General features: G+C 40.4%; 1 long non-coding RNA gene across 2 annotated transcripts in view; it reads left to right on the top strand.

Moving 5' to 3' along the window:
- LOC131918558 (uncharacterized) overlaps positions 1 to 18,109 on the top strand; it is a 50,169-nt gene that overhangs the window by 20,433 nt on the left and 11,627 nt on the right. For both annotated transcript variants that reach the window (XR_009381022.1, XR_009381023.1), the window contains exon 3: positions 13,073 to 13,218. This is a non-coding gene — a long non-coding RNA (uncharacterized LOC131918558). The remainder of the gene's footprint in view (positions 1 to 13,072; positions 13,219 to 18,109) is intronic.

The raw sequence follows: 18,109 nt of genomic DNA, 5'->3' as shown, positions 1-18,109 counted from the left end.
AAATCTGTCCCCCTAGGCCTAGAGCCCTAGGAAACTACTCAGTTTAACAGAGAACAGATCCAGGAAAAGCTCACCTTCAACTGGTTTGGCCTTAGTCCTAGTATTGATGTGAGGGGATTTCCTCTCTCCTCAGAACAAATATCATGTGTGTTGTGCACTATTGGTTTTCCATAACTGCCACAATCAAGTACCACATATGAATAATAGCCAAAACTGATGTCGTCTCATGATTCTGGAAGTCGTATTTCCAAAATCAAAGCTTGGGGAGTTGCTTCTTTCTGAGGGCTCTAAAGGAGAATCTGTTCCCTGCCTTCTACCCAGCTTCATAATTGTCAGAGGCATAGCATCTACCTCTGTCAATTCAATCCTGACTCCTCATATGGCCTCTTCCCTTTATGACTGTGTCTGTGTCCACATATTCCCTTTTAATAAGAACATAAGTCAAACTGATCCAAGGACAACTCTCACGACCTCATTCTAAGTTGATCATCTATTTCCAAATAAGACTTCATTCATGGATATAGAAGTTGGGACTTCAATATATTTGGGGAGGTAGAGGGGGCAACTGAGCCCATAACAGATGTCCACTTGCCCATTCGTACTCTGAGAGATTCAGTGGTTCTGGATCAGAACTTAATCCAGCAGGCCGAACCCTCACCCACTCCAAAATCTACCAGAAAGAGAGAGCTTCTCCATGTGTGTTCTCTGCTAGTAATGTTATGTTCAAATCACATGTCCAATCACTTTGTGTCTATGTCCCCAGGTGAAATTAGCCACTAATTTTCTGTTCCCTTGGTCACTCCTTAGAACCCAAGTTACATCATTCTCATATCATGAATGGATAGATTGTTCCTTTTAATGTCTTAGATGTTCTATTTCTTTTTTGAGCTACTTTTGGTACAGTGTGTTTTTCCAGAAAATTGACATTTAATCTGTTTTCATAATTACTGCATATACTTCTTCATCGTGTTCTGTTAGGATTTTTAAAATACCTACCATATGGGGATTATGCTGTTTTTATTTAATTTTTGTGACACCAGTCCTCTTTCTCACCAACAGTTAATTTTGTTAACTATTTTAAATAATTAGATTGTAATCTGTGTTTTTTCTCTCTGGTACATAGTTTTTATTTTTCATGTTCTATTTTCGTGTATGTTATTAGCTTCCTTCTAGTTTCTTTGGTTTACTATATTGCTCCTTCCTAACTATCTGAGATTACTATTTGGAATATTTGTTTTTAAGTTTCTATCATTTTAAAATTGTACTTAAAAATATTTTCTTTCCTAATAATGAACAAACTCCAGTTTAAGAAGTAATATTTACTTTACAAATAAAGAAATGTTCCAGCCTATAATCCAAACACTTGCAAGACTGAGGCAGGAAGATTATGAGTTTGAGACCAGACTAAGTTATACAGCAAGATGCTGTTTCAATGGGTTCTCAGAGACACCCCCATAACCAAACATCATAGGCTATTGCCGAGGCCACTGCTTACTCTCCAAAACCTTGATGATAAGGCCCTTTCCCTGAAGACAGAGCTCCTTAAGTCACTGAACATGGAGAAATTGAGCTAGTGCTCAGTTGGAAGCCTCACCCCTACTGACTGGCATCCATAGTTCTATGGGAGGTACTTTGCATACTATTAGAGAAGAAAAGTAATAATATCACTCAGCTACAAACCCTGAGACCTGCAACAGAGACCTTCCTGTAAGATATCCTGGCACAAATGTTATGAGAGTAACCAATTGCTTTTTAATTGGATTTTAGGCCCACTCCGTGATACGCAACCCAAACCTGACACTGATCAAGTGGCCAAGAGCCTGAGAATAGAGAGGGGCAAGCCCACAAGCGTTAGTCTGCTAAAGGAAGACAGCAATAAAATGACTCCTGATGACATGCTGCTCTATCCATAGATCAGAGCGTTGGTCAACCCTCGTTAGAGAAGCTCCTTCTTGCAATAGATAATAATTATCTATTATAATAATAGTAATAAAGAGACCCACAACTGAACAATAGGCAGAGAGTGAGAGACTTTGGAGATCTCAGTCCTGAATGAGATTCTTTATCAAACCCCTTCCCTCAAGGCTCAGGGATCTATGTGGAAGAAGAGGCCAAAAGTTGTAAGAATCGGAAGTGGTAAATGACTCCAAGGAAGCAGCGTCTTCCTGACACAACAGGACTGTTGCATCTATGAGCTTACAGAGACTGTGACATCATGCACAAGACTTTCACGGGTTCAAACCAGAGAAAAGCCCAGCACTGAGAAGAGGAAGTGGATGCAATGTCCCACCCCTAACCAAGAAGCTATTTGCGATTGATCCCTGCTGAGATAGGGAAAATCAGTCTTCTACAATGGAGTGTCACTGAGTGTATCAACCACACCTCAGGGCAGACCCCATTCCCAGGAACAGTTGGCCAACACAAAGCAGACTCCATATTTTCTTGTTTGCCTTTTGCTTGGTTACTTACGGGTTTTCTTTTCATTTTTGTTTGTTGTGTTTTTGTTTATTTGTTTTTCTTGTTGTTTTTTTATCCAAAGAGAAAGAAAAAAGATAATATGATGTTGGGTAGGTAGGAAAGGAGGGAGAATCTGGGAGGAGTTGGGGGAGGGGAAAGAATATGATCAGAATATAATGTATGAAAAAAATTAAATTTTTTAAAATATAAAAAATAAAAATTTTCAAGCTTTTGTTTCAGAAAGAAAGAAAAGGAAAACTGAAAGGAAAAAGAAAGAAACAATATTTTTAATTGTATCATCCAGACTTGAACAGTCAGAAATGAAGAAAGGGAAGGAAGGGGGGGAGGAGGGAAGGGAGGAAGGAAGGGAGGGAGGGAGGGAGGAGGGAGGAAGGAAGAGAGGTCTCCTTATTCATCTGGATAGGTAGCTGACATCCTCCAGAGCTTCAGGCTCTACCACATCTGCTGAGCAGAGCCCTTGCCAAGGACTAAGTACCCCTCAGGGCTGTTCATTTCTGCCCAACTTGTGACTGCTCTAATGGGCAACTTGTTTCCAGAGCGCTCTGTTGGGTTAGACAAGACAGTGCGATCTGGAGCACTTGTTCCAGAGCACTCTGTTGGGTTAGACAAGACAGTGTGATAGGGAGCACTCCCTGACTTGCTTCCTTGCTCTGAAGTTTCAGAGACAGCAGATCTGTGTCATGGTCTGAGCGCTTTACCTTACTAATTCGTTTTCTCCTCATTTTATTTCTCCCAAGCATAACACCCAAGTAAATCTTTTATGCCCATGGTAGTTGGCTTGTCATCACTATAACAAAATACCTAAAATATTAAGCTTATAGCGAAGGGTTATTTTGGCTCACAGTATGTAGAGTTTCAAGTCCCTGGGCAGGCCTGTTGCTTGGGAGCTATAGGGAGGCAGAACATCATGATGGAGCATGGAACGGAATAAAACTGCTTATACCATAAGCCGGAGAGCAAAGACAAAGAGGAAGGGCCAGAGTACCACAACCCCCCACAACCCCTTGTAGCCATGTTCCCAGAGACTCAAGAACTTTATAGAAGGGTCCTCTGTCAAACATTCTGTCAGTCACATTAGTACTTCTCTCAGACCCAGTCCTTAAACACATGGCCTTTGGGAGACATTCGCTATACAATGTGCAGCAATATTTGAAATACCTTCTTGGCTTCTGCTTCCCAGGGGACATCCCTTGCACACCAATCCACATGAACGTGAAATCTGTGACGTTAAATTAATATGTTATAGCTTTAAACAGATTTAAAAACAGGAGAATGAAAGCATATTGGCATCAGGCTTTTTTTGTGTCTGTATCATAGTTTTGCCTTTATATGAATTAAAGGGGGAAATGATTATACATGAAATTTAAAACTTACTGGACAAAACTTTTAGAAAAAAACCTTTATAGATTTTATTTTATTTTTCAGTATGTATATGTATATGTGTCTGTGTGTGGGTATGTACAGGTAACTGCAAATGCCAGAAAGAACATTAGATTCCCTGGAGTTGAAGTTATAGGCAGTTGTTAGTCCCCCAAGATGGGTGCTGGAAACTGAACTTGGGTCCTTTGTAAGAGCAGCATGTGCTCTTAACCTCTGAGCCATCTCTCCAGATCCAGGAAGAAATTCTTAACTATTTCATTCAGGAATAAAACAACATGAGGGAAATTAAATATATTTTGTTTGCAAGTAACAGAAAGTTATGTGAACTGGCTTGAGAAAAATGGTAAATTATCGCAAAGATGCAAAGCTGTTTTACAAAATCTTCTTTACATTGGATTCCCAAGAAGCCAAAGCCTACAACGAAAGGGTATGTGCTACTATTTAATTAGAGTATACGAGCCCAGGTAGGCATGGGACGAAGTAGAGAAGGAAAGAAAGGAGAGCCAAGAAAGGAATACACTACAAAGCCAGTGCCCATTTGGTTTCTAAAATGTCAGACTAGAAGAGTAGACTAGTAGATGACTGGGGAGGTATCTGTTCTCTAGGGGCTGTGTGAGTGACTATTAGGACCATCTATCCCATACCTCCTGACACCACTGAAAAATAGCTTCACTCATGGAAGGTTGACTTCTATGTCCTACTGCTACGGATCATCATAAATGGGTACAATGCAGGTATCAAAACCTCTCAGGACTCAAGTTCAAAAATGAAGCCCCCAGAAGGAGATAAGAGGAGGAAGATGAGTATCAAACAGAACAGACCATCTGGTTTTGCATATGTACCATTAGAGCCCACCCAGAGCTCCTTGTTGGTCAAAATGATACTTGGCCAAAGTCTCGGTGACATCAAGGCTAAGAGCTCTGAAGTGAATGTGAGATGTATTCAGAACTTTGGGTGTTATTGGGTCTCTGCAGTGGAGTAAAGCAGTGACCAGAACCTAGGAAGATCACAGTTGCCCCAATTATCCAGGTCTTTTTAGGTCAGCATTATCCTGTGGTTACAAACCCCCCTTTTCAGAAATGAGGGGCATTCAAAGCAAAGGAAATCAGACAGTAACCCTGCAGGAAGCAAAAGAGGGACATGTTGAAGCCCTCCCAGCTTGTGTCAAAACCAGAAACAACCAGAAGGGATACACACATCATATCAAATGGAGGAAGAGTCCAACTACTACAAAGATAAAATATTTTGATAATAACTTAGAGATTTGTTACAATTCTCATCACCACTGTAGTGGAAAAAAAGATGAAAAAGATCTTCAAATGATTCCAGATTTTAGCTAGAGAAAGAAATGAGTGAGGTTAGGGCTTTTTAATGAAAATAAAGAGTCATCTGAAGAAACTAGACTTTTCAGCTCTTGAAAATATATTCAATTATATTTAGATTTTCACAAGAAAAACAGATCATGAAAGATCAGTGTTCAAAACAGCCAAGAATAGCCAAGATAATTTCCTTTGGTCTTTTTAAAGAATGTCTCTGGTCTTTATGAAGACATTAAAATTTAACTTTGTTCCTCCTGAGGGCTAGGAAGGAAAGGGCTATTCTAGACTCTCTCCCTGGTTTATAGATGACCACTTCAAAGTTTACTTGACATTTTCCCCTGGCTTATTGTTGTGGCCAAACTGCACCTTATAAAGCAAAAATGTATTTATATGTGTATTTGGGAGTGCTGGATCCCTCTGAGCCATAATTATAGTAGTTTTGGGGGCACTCGCCCAGCTTGTCATAGAGATGCTGGATCCAAACTTTATTACTCGATTGCCCCCAAATTTCGCTTTTGAAAAAGGATATCAGTCCTGTTGGACTATGACCCCTCACAATGATCTTATGTTAACTCCATGATCCCTGTAAAGACCCTGGAATTCACTGTGTAAACCCGACTGGCCTTGAACTCAGAGAAATCCTCCTCCTCTGTCTCTCAAGTGCTGGGATTAAAGATTAGGCCACCATGCCTGGCTCTATGATCCAGAAATTCTAATACTAGGCATTTACTAGAGAAGGAAAAACATACATCCACAAAAGTCTTTTATAGGAATATTCAAAGACTGGGCTGGAGAGATGGCTTAGTGGTTACAAGTACTTCCTACACTTCCAGAGGACCCAGGTCTCAGCACCCATGCTAGGTAGTTTACAACTATCTGCAATTCCAGGGGATCTGATGCCCTCTTCTGGCCTCCATAGGCATCTTCACATGACATGGCATACATTTACACAAACACACGCCCATACATATTAAGTAAAAAAATGAATCTTCTTTAAAAAGAATATTCAAAGAAGACAGAGGTGGTAGTGCATGCCTGTAACTTCAGTACTGGGAAGGCTGTGGGTGGCAGGATCATAAGTTCAAAGACAACCTCAGCTGGAGAAGACTGCCTCACAATCACCAACTAGAGCAACAATAAAAAAGAATACTCAAAGAAGCTTTATTCATAATACTCAAACATAGAAACAATATAAATGTTTGTCAATAGCAGACTAATTATAAATTATATCATGTTAATAGAATGAGTTACTGCCCATCAACTAAAATGAACATTCCACTGATAATACTACAGCATGAAAATATATCGCAAAAGTATTATGTGCATTGAACCAGCGCACATAGTGTACATGTGCTAAAATGTCACTGAACCTCATGAATATGCACAGCTAATACTTGTTAATAAAGGCATAGTTAAAATTGTAAATGAAAGAAATCTGACACACAAGAGCATGTAACATGTGCTTACAATAATATAAAGTCCAAGAACACTTAAGAGAGTAGAAATGAAAACGTACTCCTCTCAAGTGGACAGTAAAGGGACAACTTCATGAGAGAATGAATACATCCTATATCTTGTTTTAGATCAATGATTCTCAACCTTCCCAACACTGCAACCCTTTAGTACAGTTCCTCGTGGTGGTGACCCTCAACCATAAAACTGATTTTGTTGCTACTTCATAACTGTAATTACATAGATAAATATAATCATCAAAACTTTAAATACTTAAGATTATTATTGATCATAATCCCTGGATTTAAAAAGTGATGTGTATAATATATACAAAATAGTACATTTTCAAATATATAACCCAGACTTGGATAATCAGAGAAGCATGTTAGTTAGTGGCGAGATCGTGACTCCAGCCAATCAGAACGCTCCTTAGGACTCTCCCTGTCATTACCTGAGGAGATTGAGGGCACTGAGGATCCTGTGAGTGACCTGCTTTGCCGTCTTCCCTGACATATGGGAAGATACTTCCTGAGAATGTGTTCTACCATACTGCATGCCTCACACCTGACCTAGGTTGCTCCTTCAACCCTGGAACTCTTCTCTTCTTTTTCCTTCTGCTTCAAGTATTGGCAGCTGATGGCCCTCACCTGAGTTGCTCCTTATGAATTGCCCTCAGCCGGACACAGCAACTTGAACCAGTGATTAATTGATGTGAGGATGGAGCTTACAAAGACTCCCCCCACCCTAGCCCCACCCCCCGCCCCATCATACCGGACAACTCTAGTTCTCTGGGTTCAGAGTTCCTCGCGAGCTGGCCTCTTTCCTCTGTCCAGCTCCACTTCCCTTAGTCCTTTCTCTCTCACACAGATATTGAGAGTGCTTCCAGGGAACTTCCTGTGCATGCCCACAACATTAACACAGAAGTTGTGCATATAATCCTGATTACCTTGTTTGGACTAGGAATCCAACCTTTGGATCCCATGACTAGATGAAGCAATAACTTCTTCTTTTCACTTAGACTATATCATTTGGAGATCTTCTCATTTTCACCAAAAGGCACTCATTACAACTCCTGGGATGCCAGTTGCAGACGTAACCTGGCATGAGCAGCGGCGGAGTGCCTAGACCTTAACTGAGCAGATCGTGTGGAGCATCCAAAGACATCTAATTCGTGCCATGTTCCATTCCAAGCTGTAGAGTATAGAAATGCGATGTTCAGAATCCCTCCCATCAACATTTCTTATAGAATGAGGAAGGACTCGTGAGGCATTACCCTTCTCTTGAAGGACGACTAGCAGTTAATGGTGTGTGAGGGAAGGGATTGCTTTCTTTTGTGATGTGATCACTGATGAGTTACCCATGCTCAAATAAGTAACCTCTCACCCGTACTCACGTAGGCAATCCCAAATAAAATCAGTGAGCCACACGAAATATAAAGACATGAGGGAAGAAGGGTCTCTTGTAAGGAAGAAAAAGTTTTTAGCAGGAGGAATGGACTGTGGAAATGACTAAAGTCATTATTGTGTGTATGAGACTGTCAAGGAATAAAAAAATTTAGAAAATTCAAAATCCGTGTTGTCAGAGAATTTCATGTTAGTGGAGAAAATAGAAAATGATCAAGGGAGAATTCACACTGTTTTAAGTAAAGATTACCCATCCAAACTCAGACTTTTGGGATGGAGTGCCATTGGAACTAGCAGGTTAAATGGCATTATATTGGAACAGAAGAAACCATTCCCAGGTCCTATACCCATGTATCTACCATTTAAAATCATCTACAAGAGCCAGACATGGTAGCACATACCTATAATCCCAGCCCTTGGTGCCCAAAGTGAGAGGTTATGAGTTCAAGCAAGGCTACCTAACCTGAATTATATAACAAGATCTTGTCTCAAAAAAGTGTTTTTAAATAAGGACAAGGAAGGGCCTTGAAGTTAATGTGTACCTTTCAGTATAACCTTTAACCAAGACCAGCTAAGGAAGATTCCTAAACAACTCCAGCAGCTCTTATCCCTAGAATGTTCTCTCCTGGGCTTCCCCTCAGGCCTGCTCTTTACATGTCACTCCAAGTGTCTTTGTGGAATATTGGCACTCATTCCACTCTGTGAAGTGGGTATTGCCATCTGCTTTGATATATAAGAGAGCTAAGTCACAGAAAAGAGAAATAACTCCTCCAAGATTGTAACACTGAAAAGTTCTGAGACTTGGCAGCCTGACTTGAGACCTTAGCTCTCTCTTTGGTAGCCTGAATAGCCTGGCAGTACTTGACCATGGGTCATGCCTGGCAGACTAATAGCTGGGTCTGTGCTTTTGACAATGTCAAAGTCACAAGAAAAAGGACTAACATGTACTAGACACGTAACTCACACTACTAAATACTTTTTATAGATAAGTCATTCGACATTTTTATACATGCAAACCTTTTATATATCATTGTTCTTTTCCTACTCATGAGTAATTAGTGCAAGTACATATTTTAAAATGAGCCCCTGTCCCCTAACTAGGACTAAAGATGGGTCTCAGACTGGATTCTGCCTGACTCCAAAGCATGTGCTTTTTTTTTTGTTTGTTTGTTTTTGTTTTTCAAGACAGGGTTTCTCCGTGTAGTTTTGGTGCCTGTCCTGGATCTCACTCTGCAGACCAGGCTAGCCTCAAACTCACAGAGATCCTCCTGGCTCTGTCTCCCGAGTGCTGAGATTAAAGGAGTGCGCCACCGCTGCCCAGCTGCATGTACTTTTCTTAAAATTACAATTAAATATATTATTTTTCCAAGCCAATGGTTTCCTGGACCATTGGGTGTCAGTTGATTATTTTCACTCAATTTCTTCTTTAGTAGCATTCAGATAGAATTCTTCGTCTTGGAAATTGAGAGTTTAAAGAGATTGTCTGAGAGGAATCCAGAGTACTCTATGGTTTTGCCAAGCTTTTAACTTGGGCAAATATTTGTTTCCTACTATCAATAAGGAATAACACTAAGGGTAGTTTCCACACAGGCACTGCATGGTTTTTCATTAAGGGACTTGGCATATGGCTCCAGCCACAGGCAGGTGAGTGCAGACTCCCATCCTGGTCATACCACCAACCTTCCTCTCTCCCCAGCTCTAGGTTTGGCTTTGCCGGATTAGTCTTTTAAAAGTAGCTGGCACTGGACAAGGCTCCCACTAGGTTTCCTTGGACTCAGCCTTTCCTTTGGTGATCACAGTAATTTCAGTACTGTCACTGTGTGGCTCGTCACTGCTGGCATTTGTGCCCATTCATCATAGTAAACTCTTTACTATGAACCTTTACCCTTCTCTGTTGGGCTCTAAAAGCAGGACTCCTGTTTTGACCTGAGATCTTTTTCATCTCAAAGCTATAAATTCTCCCTGCCCACAAGGACCTGAAGCAATCTCCCATGGAAGTATCCCTTAGCTCCAGGGCCAAAAACCAGTAATCTCTTTCTGTCCCTCGTCTATCCAATGTCTGTCTGACTATCTGTGATCACTATACATTTCTGTTGGGAAATGTTATTTTGAGGTGTGTTACTTTTGTCTATGCTGAATTTGTTTAACTCTGTGAAGCTGTGATACATTGCCTGTCTGAAACACCTGATGGTCCAAGAAAGAACTGAACAGCCAATAACAAGGCAGGAGAAAGGAAAGGCAGAGATGGCAGGCAGAGAGAATGTATAGAAGGAGAAATCTGGGAGGAGGAAGAAGTATCCAGAGAAGGAAGAGGATATCAGGGGCCAGCCACCCAGCTACACAGCAAGCCATGGAGTAAGATTTACAGAAGTAAGGAAGTAGGAAAAGCCCAGAGGCAAAAGGTAGCTGGAATAATTTTAGTTAAGGAAATCTAGCTGGCAACAAGCCAAGCTAAGGCCAGGCATTTATAAGTAAGAATAAGCCTCCATGTGTGATTTATTTGGGAGCTGGGTGGCAGGGCCCCTAAGAGAGCAAAAACAACCAACAATACATTTCAGCTCTCAAGGTTCTGCATCTTCCTCAACCATGAGTTTCTTCTCACTCCACCCTGGGAAGAGACGTTTGCATCATCCCTGATGAGGAAGATCAAGTTCCTTGGGAACGGATTTGTCCCTTTCTGTAGTTGCTCTCTAGGTCCCCTTTGAAAAGGTCTTCCTTGTTATGTTGCTTTGGGGAAAGAGACAAAAAGATCTGTACTTTACAGACCTTTCAGCCAGGTCTCTAGCTACTTTTCCTGCAGAAAACCCTTCCCATACCTAACAACTCTTTTACTTTGCCATGTTTTGCTCGCTTGTATATGGATTATACATTTTATCACCATAGTGTCATCGACTAGATCATGTAACTTTGAATAGATTAATACACTTACAGTGTATCAAAAGAGCTCATTCTGCCCCTTAAGCATCAAAGTTAAATTATAAAGTGTAGACTTGAACTTTGGAACTAATAGTAAACACTGTTTTCCCATTATTTCATCATAAGATATTTATAAGTTATCTGATAATATATTGGTGTGCACCTATATGAATGTCATTTTCCCCAAAATAAACTCTTTAAAAATTTAAACAAAAGTTCAGTTCATTAAATATGCATGATGTGGCTCAGAATAAAAGGAACAGTTTACATTTAATGAACAGTTACTATGTACCATGATCTATGCTAAGAACTTTATGGACATTACCTCACTTAGACCTTTAATGACCCTAAGAGGCTAATATACAACAGTAATTACCAGTGAGCTAGCTGAAGCCCAGAGAAGCTGAATAACTTTAGAGTCCCAGAGCTAGGTCAGAGTGGTGTTTGGTTCAACTTCAAACATTAGCTGTGAAATCACATTGCCTCTCGAAACTAGAAAAGGATGAAATGGGGGGGGGGGGGCAAATCAGACACACATAATAACAAACTGCAAAATTTCACCAGAATAATTTGTAGGGAAGAAACACTCATTCTAGGTTCAAAACACATGCAGTAATCTTAAAACTATGCTGGTACTTTTGTTATGCATAACCTATCATTTATATAGTTTTCCATGGTTACAAGAGAACTTCTCAAGACGCAGTACTGACCATCAGATAGGTTTTTGACAATTTAAATATGGCCTGTGTGAGAAACCAAGAACAAATGAGCCAGATACTTAAGTCTAAATCATGTGTTAGCGGTAGGGTATCCAGGAAGTCAAATTAAGGTTTTCCATCTTTCAACATTGCCAATTAGTGTATTGCAACTTCAGAGCAACAAATAGGCGCCACTTTGGGCAGATCTCATTTTAAAGTGGAGTGGGGTGTTAATGATAGCCTCAGGAGTGAGCCATTTCTGCAGAAACAGCAGCAATGGCAGTGATGGTTAGGGTGTAGAGAGGGTGTTATGGGGACAAAGCAGGTCACGACACACTCATCTTGCAATTTTCCTGCTAATCTAGAAGCTCAACCCAAACAGGAAAATTTGGGAAGGCTTGATTTTCCTTAAACCTGATGGTAAGGTGATAAGGTTTCTTTAATTCCTTTCTCATTTTCTGGCTTTGGTCCAGACTGACCCTTTAGGATTGCATCCACCTCCTTGCTGGAGGTCTTACAGACATCAACTACTGTATACTGACATTCACAAAAGTTTTCTTTGAGAATGCAAAGGGGATCTGGAATTCACACATGTGCACACACATACAGAGCTATATAGGACTTATTGCACCTCAAGATCTGCTAAATTAGAATCACTGAGATAGCAAACTTTCTTTTGTGTATACATGCATGTGTGCTGATGCACATATGTGCATGCATGTGTGTATGCATGCATGTATATACATGTGTAAAAGTGTGTGCATGAGTGTGGAGGTCAGAAAACAACCTTATGTCATTCCTCAGGAGACAGCCACCTTGTGGTTTTTGTTATTTTTTTGTTTTAGTTTGTTTTTACAGTGCTGGGAATTGAACCTAGGGCCTCATGAATGCCAGCAAGAGGCCTACTACAGAGCTACAGCTCTGGTCCTCACTTTGATTTTTGAAACAGGGTCTCCCACTGGCCTGGAACTTGCCAAAGCTCGTTAGCCAACAAGCCCCAGGGATCTGCCTGTCTCTGCCTGCCTAGGGCTGGAATTACAAGTACCGTCACCTCCAGTTTTGGGGGTTTTATTTTAATGTGGGTTCTGAGGACTAACTTCAGTTCTTCATGCTTGTGATGCAAAGATGTATGGGCAGAGTCATTTCTCCAGCCCCCAAGACAGTGAACTTCCTAAAGTGATGTACTCTGTTATAAACCTTGTGATGGGTGTTCTGGAATGGCAAATTCAACACACAACCTATCCTCCTTCTGCTTGGAAGGATAGGAACTCTAACAATGAATGTCCTCTCCAAGACTCTTTTACAGCGGGGGTTCTCCCTATGAGCTCATCTGCCATGCCATGCAATTTCATAACAAGAAGAAAGCAGGAATGAGAGAAAGAGGCCATGCTCTTTCCAATATTTTGGTGATTGTTTTTCCCTGCAGAAATGTCCGAGAGTCTGTTTGGAACTTCCTAGAAGCTGAGGGCAATTAGAAGAGCAAGCGCCATGCCTGAGTCCATCTTCCCGATGACTAGAACATACCTGTGTGGGTAAAGCTGTAACAGCATCTCAGGGACAGAACTGGTCAAGGTGTGAGACCCGTATTGTTCTTAGACTCCTGAAGGAACTTGGACCTTTAAACCTGCTCCACCAGGCAGGACACTCTCCAGTACCCACCTCAGATGCCAAAAATTGTAGAGAAGCAAACAAGTTAAAAATTTAGGGGTTGGGGATTTAGCTCAGTGGTAGAGCGCTTGCCTAGCAAGTGCAAGGCCCTGGGTTCGGTCCTCAGCTCTGAAAAAAAAAATTTAACCGCAACTATCTGTTCTTGCTGTTCTGTTCTCTGTTCTGGGCTTGCCTCAAAAGCTTGAGGGCCTGAATTTGAACCTACATAGGGTTCAAAGAGGCTAATAGACCACAAAATTAAAAGCAGGAGCCATAAAGAGTAGTAGACAGCAAGGCTCCTTCCAGAGAGCAGATCCAGGTCTAAGTGTGTGGGCCCTAGCTTCATCATCAGAACCTAGGTTTTCATTACTCCCTCTGGGAAGGAATTAATTCACATTAGCTCATGACTACCACATATTTCAGTCCTCTCTGTGACAAATCAGGGTACTGAGGCGACCCCGCTATTACTGCTATTATTTCGAACATGAGGTGCAGGCCAGAATACTTTTTATTTATGGGCTGGCAAGGCAAATGATTGACAGTCCTGTTGATAAGAGCCATTGCACACTGGACAGAGATCTTGGTCTTTGAACTAGCCGTAGTAATAGGTAATGTGTTTGAACTGCATCCGTTAGGGAAGAAGTGAATGGGATGGATTTGTAGGAAGAAAAGTGCCTATATTCAGAAACCCAGAGGGGAGGATTGTAACAGACTAACTTTAGTCCACTAAAATCCATTATTCTCTTTAATGACGGAATTAGAACTCCCACACTGTAGGGAGCATATGGCTGACAAAATGTCAGCTGTGTCTCTTAACACCTTATAATTAATGCTATGTTACTAGCTTCTAGCCCACGGGATACATGTGACTAGAAGTGATTCTCTCTCTCCAGAGTGGTAACCCCCACAATGAAGGCATGTACGCCGTGTGTGATGTAGGAGCTTTGGGAAAGAAGTGGCGGTTACTGAGGATGACAGAGCTTCATCCTGACTCTGACTCTGGACAGAGCTACATCGCTGTCTTACCTGAGTTATTGTATACCGCAGGTAGCTTTGCCACAAGACTTCCTTGAACTCTGATATTTCTGTTTTGCTGTGCTAACACATGAACAAATGAAAAGTTCATGACCAGCTAAAGCAGGGACAACATCTGGCTACAACGAAAGCAGAAATATAATTCCCAGTTGTGACCCTTAAAACCTCTGGAACCTTGTATTTCTTTTTTTGTTTGAACGTGTATTTTTACATGGGGGATACATGTGTGCACATGTGGAAGCCAGAGGGTAACCTCGGGCGTCATCCTCAGGAGAGCCATCCATTCCTTTGAGATGGGCTCTCTTGTTGACCTGGAGCTCCCCAACTAGGCTAGATTGGCTGGCCGGTGGCCCATGGATCCCTTGTCTCCACCTCTCTAGTGCTGGAATTACAAATATGTGTCACCACACCTGGCATTTGTATGTGGGTTCGAACTCAGGCCCTCAAGCTTTTGAGGCAAGCACTTTGCCAGCTCAGCTATCGTCCCTAGCCTGGAGCCGTGCATTCTTATGGTATCTGTACTTGTGTCTGTCTCCTCTGTTTCTGGATCCTCGTGGTCTTTCCATTGCTCCCTTCTCTGAAGCCCACCTGGATAAATGGAGAATTGAGTCGTGTTTAACACTTTCTTCATGCCTAAGATTTTCAATTATAGGACGTGAGGTATGACTAGCATCACCACTCATTTCCATATGACAGAAGTTCAATCCGGATCGATTTATTGACTTCCTTTAAGTCACCTATCTAGTATCTGGTAGGATCTGGCTGACAGTCAGTCCCTCTGAATTCAGTCTTAGAGCTATACAACTATACATGCCCACTAGTCTAATCCCCGGGAGTTGGACAGAAAAGTTGGTTTCCTGTTTGTGTTCTGTGTGGAGCCTCTGAAGCAGGCCACATAAATATTCACATACTCCAGGAAACATATTAACACCTCCACTCCCCTCCTAGGGAAAAGTGTGGAGCCTGGCACTGACCCCAGCTCTGCAGGAACTGGGCACAGAAGCACCATGTGTGTAGACTATGCCCAACTGACTCTGGGCCTGGTGCCCAGGATAATTGGAAAGAGCCAGCTTCCATGGTAGCGATCTTCAGACTATATATTCTACTCTATGACTGTATAAGACTCCATAAAACTGTACTTATTGTAAGTTAAAACGCTTGTATTGGATATAATTTCAAGTATGCGTTAAATGCGGATGCATCCAGTAAGACTTACACTGTTTTTTAACCAGCTTATGGTATCTAAATGTCTTAGCAGTTTGATAACTGTCTGCTTTTTAAATATCTGACCAAAAATTATTTTTAGCAGTCAGAAATTTTGCTTTTTCCCTTGCTAATTCAACTTGAAAGTCTCCATGTAAGTATGTTCAAATTTAACATTCTGTGTTTGAATGGTTAAGAAATGTAGTATCGGAATGGTCATTTAAATATATTATGTGACATAACTATGAATTTCTAATGAATTTTTTAAGTGCCCTAATTATTAGTATTTTCTATCATTACAAGTACAGTGTTGGTCTAAACATCAATGTTACTAACACTTTTTAAGTTTTTTAATTTTATACAGTTTTACATACAAGGTATCAAGGTATATTCACCCCCATTATTCTCTATTATCCATTTGCTAATACTTTTGAACATTATTAAATACAAGTAAATTTTTCATTGGAAGTACAGTTATTAATGTGAGGAATAATACTTCATTCTCAAAATTAATTCAATCATAAATCCATGAATACTACTTACCACTAAAATGAGAAAGGTTTAGCTTCATTTCCCCCTATTTTTTAATTTTATAATACACAGACTAAGAAATCACATTTATGTAATAAGTGTGAGGGTATAGAAAAGGTTTTGCTAAAACAAAGACACACAATTTCTTGAGCGTCTTCTAAATTTTGTATCTTAAATCATCTACTGGTTTGTTATAGCATTATTTTCATGTTGTATCAAATGACTTGATTAGGCTTGTCTTCAATTTTGTTGGAAGAAAAGAAGTGGAAATGATCTGACTTACAAGTGAATTTCCTTATCCAGCTCCTGTGACTTTTTCCAAGAAGCTATGTAAGACTTGGCAGTTGACTGCTGACGAGATGTTACTTTGGGAGGAGGTGGGATCTCAGTACAAAGTCATGGCTGGCCTGGAATTCCCTGTGTAGTGAAGGCTGGCCTCAAACTCTTACCAGCCTTTCTGCCTCAGGCTCTGCAGTGCAGGGGTTTACATGTATGTCCCACTATACCTGGCTCTGTGTCTGTACGCATGTGCGCACGTGTGTGAAAAATAAATGTCTTACTACGTAGTTCAGGCTGGCCTGGAGCTAATAGTCCAGCTGTCTTAGAATCTAAATGATTAGATTATAGGCATGCGTCACCACACCTAGACCAATTTATGATTTCTAACACATTTTATTATCACATTGTTTTCAATGTTTTATTTTGTTTTATCAAATTGTAAATGGGATAAGACAACAAATTCAACTCACCAAATCCATAGAAAATGTTTGTCATCTCACCTAACTAGCAAAGGCAGTCATTTCCAATTCAAGTAAGTAAATTAATGTGGATTTTAAGGAATATTTTGAAAACGATTGAAAGACAGATGTAAAGCACATCCTACGAGACAGATAGTTGGAAGAACCAAAGTCAAGAAGTTCTATATACTTAGTTTTCCCATTTTCATAATAAATTATAAAAGAAAATAGTACTTTTTAAAATAAATTGATAATTATATATTATTGATAAATAAATTGATAATTATATATTGATAAATATTATATATTGATAAATAAATTGATAATTATATATTAAATTCGGGCTGAGTCTTTCATCTTTAAATTGGAGAAAGATTTTTGAAAAGTAGATACCAGAATGAGGCATCTTTACAAACATGCCAGCTAGCTGTCAGGCAGACATGTATGGGATGTATGTATGGGATTCAAGAGCTGAGGAGTTGACTCCCATAAAACTGTGCTCATGTGACCCTTAGAAGGTTTTCCCACACCTGTAGATGTGCTCCAGTTTGGGGTCACTGCTCCTAAGAACCAAGTAACTGACTTACTGAGACCTTAAAGGAAAGACACATTGACAATACTGTGATAAGAAGGGTCAAAGTTGTCCCCAGCCTTACTTCTTGAGCTAAGGACCTTGGCTGGGTGACCCTCTTACCTTCAACATAACACCTGCGTTCACTGTCTTTCCACTGCGACCTGCTACTCAGCCTGTATTTCTTGCACCAAAATATGAAACTAGAATTCACCCTGTTACCTCTAGAAAGACCTTCTTTTTCTATACAATATCCATTCATCACTAACCAAATCATTGTTTAGTTCAGAGAGACAATCTGCCCAGCTTAAAAACTCCTATGCAAAGACAAAAACCAAATGATTATCTCATTAGATGCAGAAAAGGCCTTAGACAAAATCCAACATCCCTTCATGATAAAAATCCTGGAGAGGCTAGGGGTACAAAAGACATATCTAAACATATTAAAGGTAATTTACAGTAAGCCCACAGCCAACATCAAATTAAATGGAGAGAAACTCAAAGAAATTCCACTAAACTCAGGAACAAGACAAGGTTATCCACTATCTCCATATATATTTAATATAGTTATTGAAGTTTTAGCCAGAGCAACAAGAAAACTGAAGGAGTCAAGGGGATACAAATTGGAAAGGAAGAAGTCAAAGTATCTTTATTCCAGATGATAAGATTTACATGTAAATGCACCGTGGGCTGTCATTTTGTTTTATTGTTCTTGGCCATTCTGACTGGTGTTAAGATG

The sequence above is a fragment of the Peromyscus eremicus genome, chromosome 8b, assembly GCF_949786415.1.
Source record: "Peromyscus eremicus chromosome 8b, PerEre_H2_v1, whole genome shotgun sequence".
Taxonomy (NCBI): Eukaryota; Metazoa; Chordata; class Mammalia; order Rodentia; family Cricetidae; genus Peromyscus; species Peromyscus eremicus.
The sequence above is the reverse complement of the archived record's forward strand: the minus strand, read 5'-3'. Positions and strand labels throughout refer to the sequence as shown.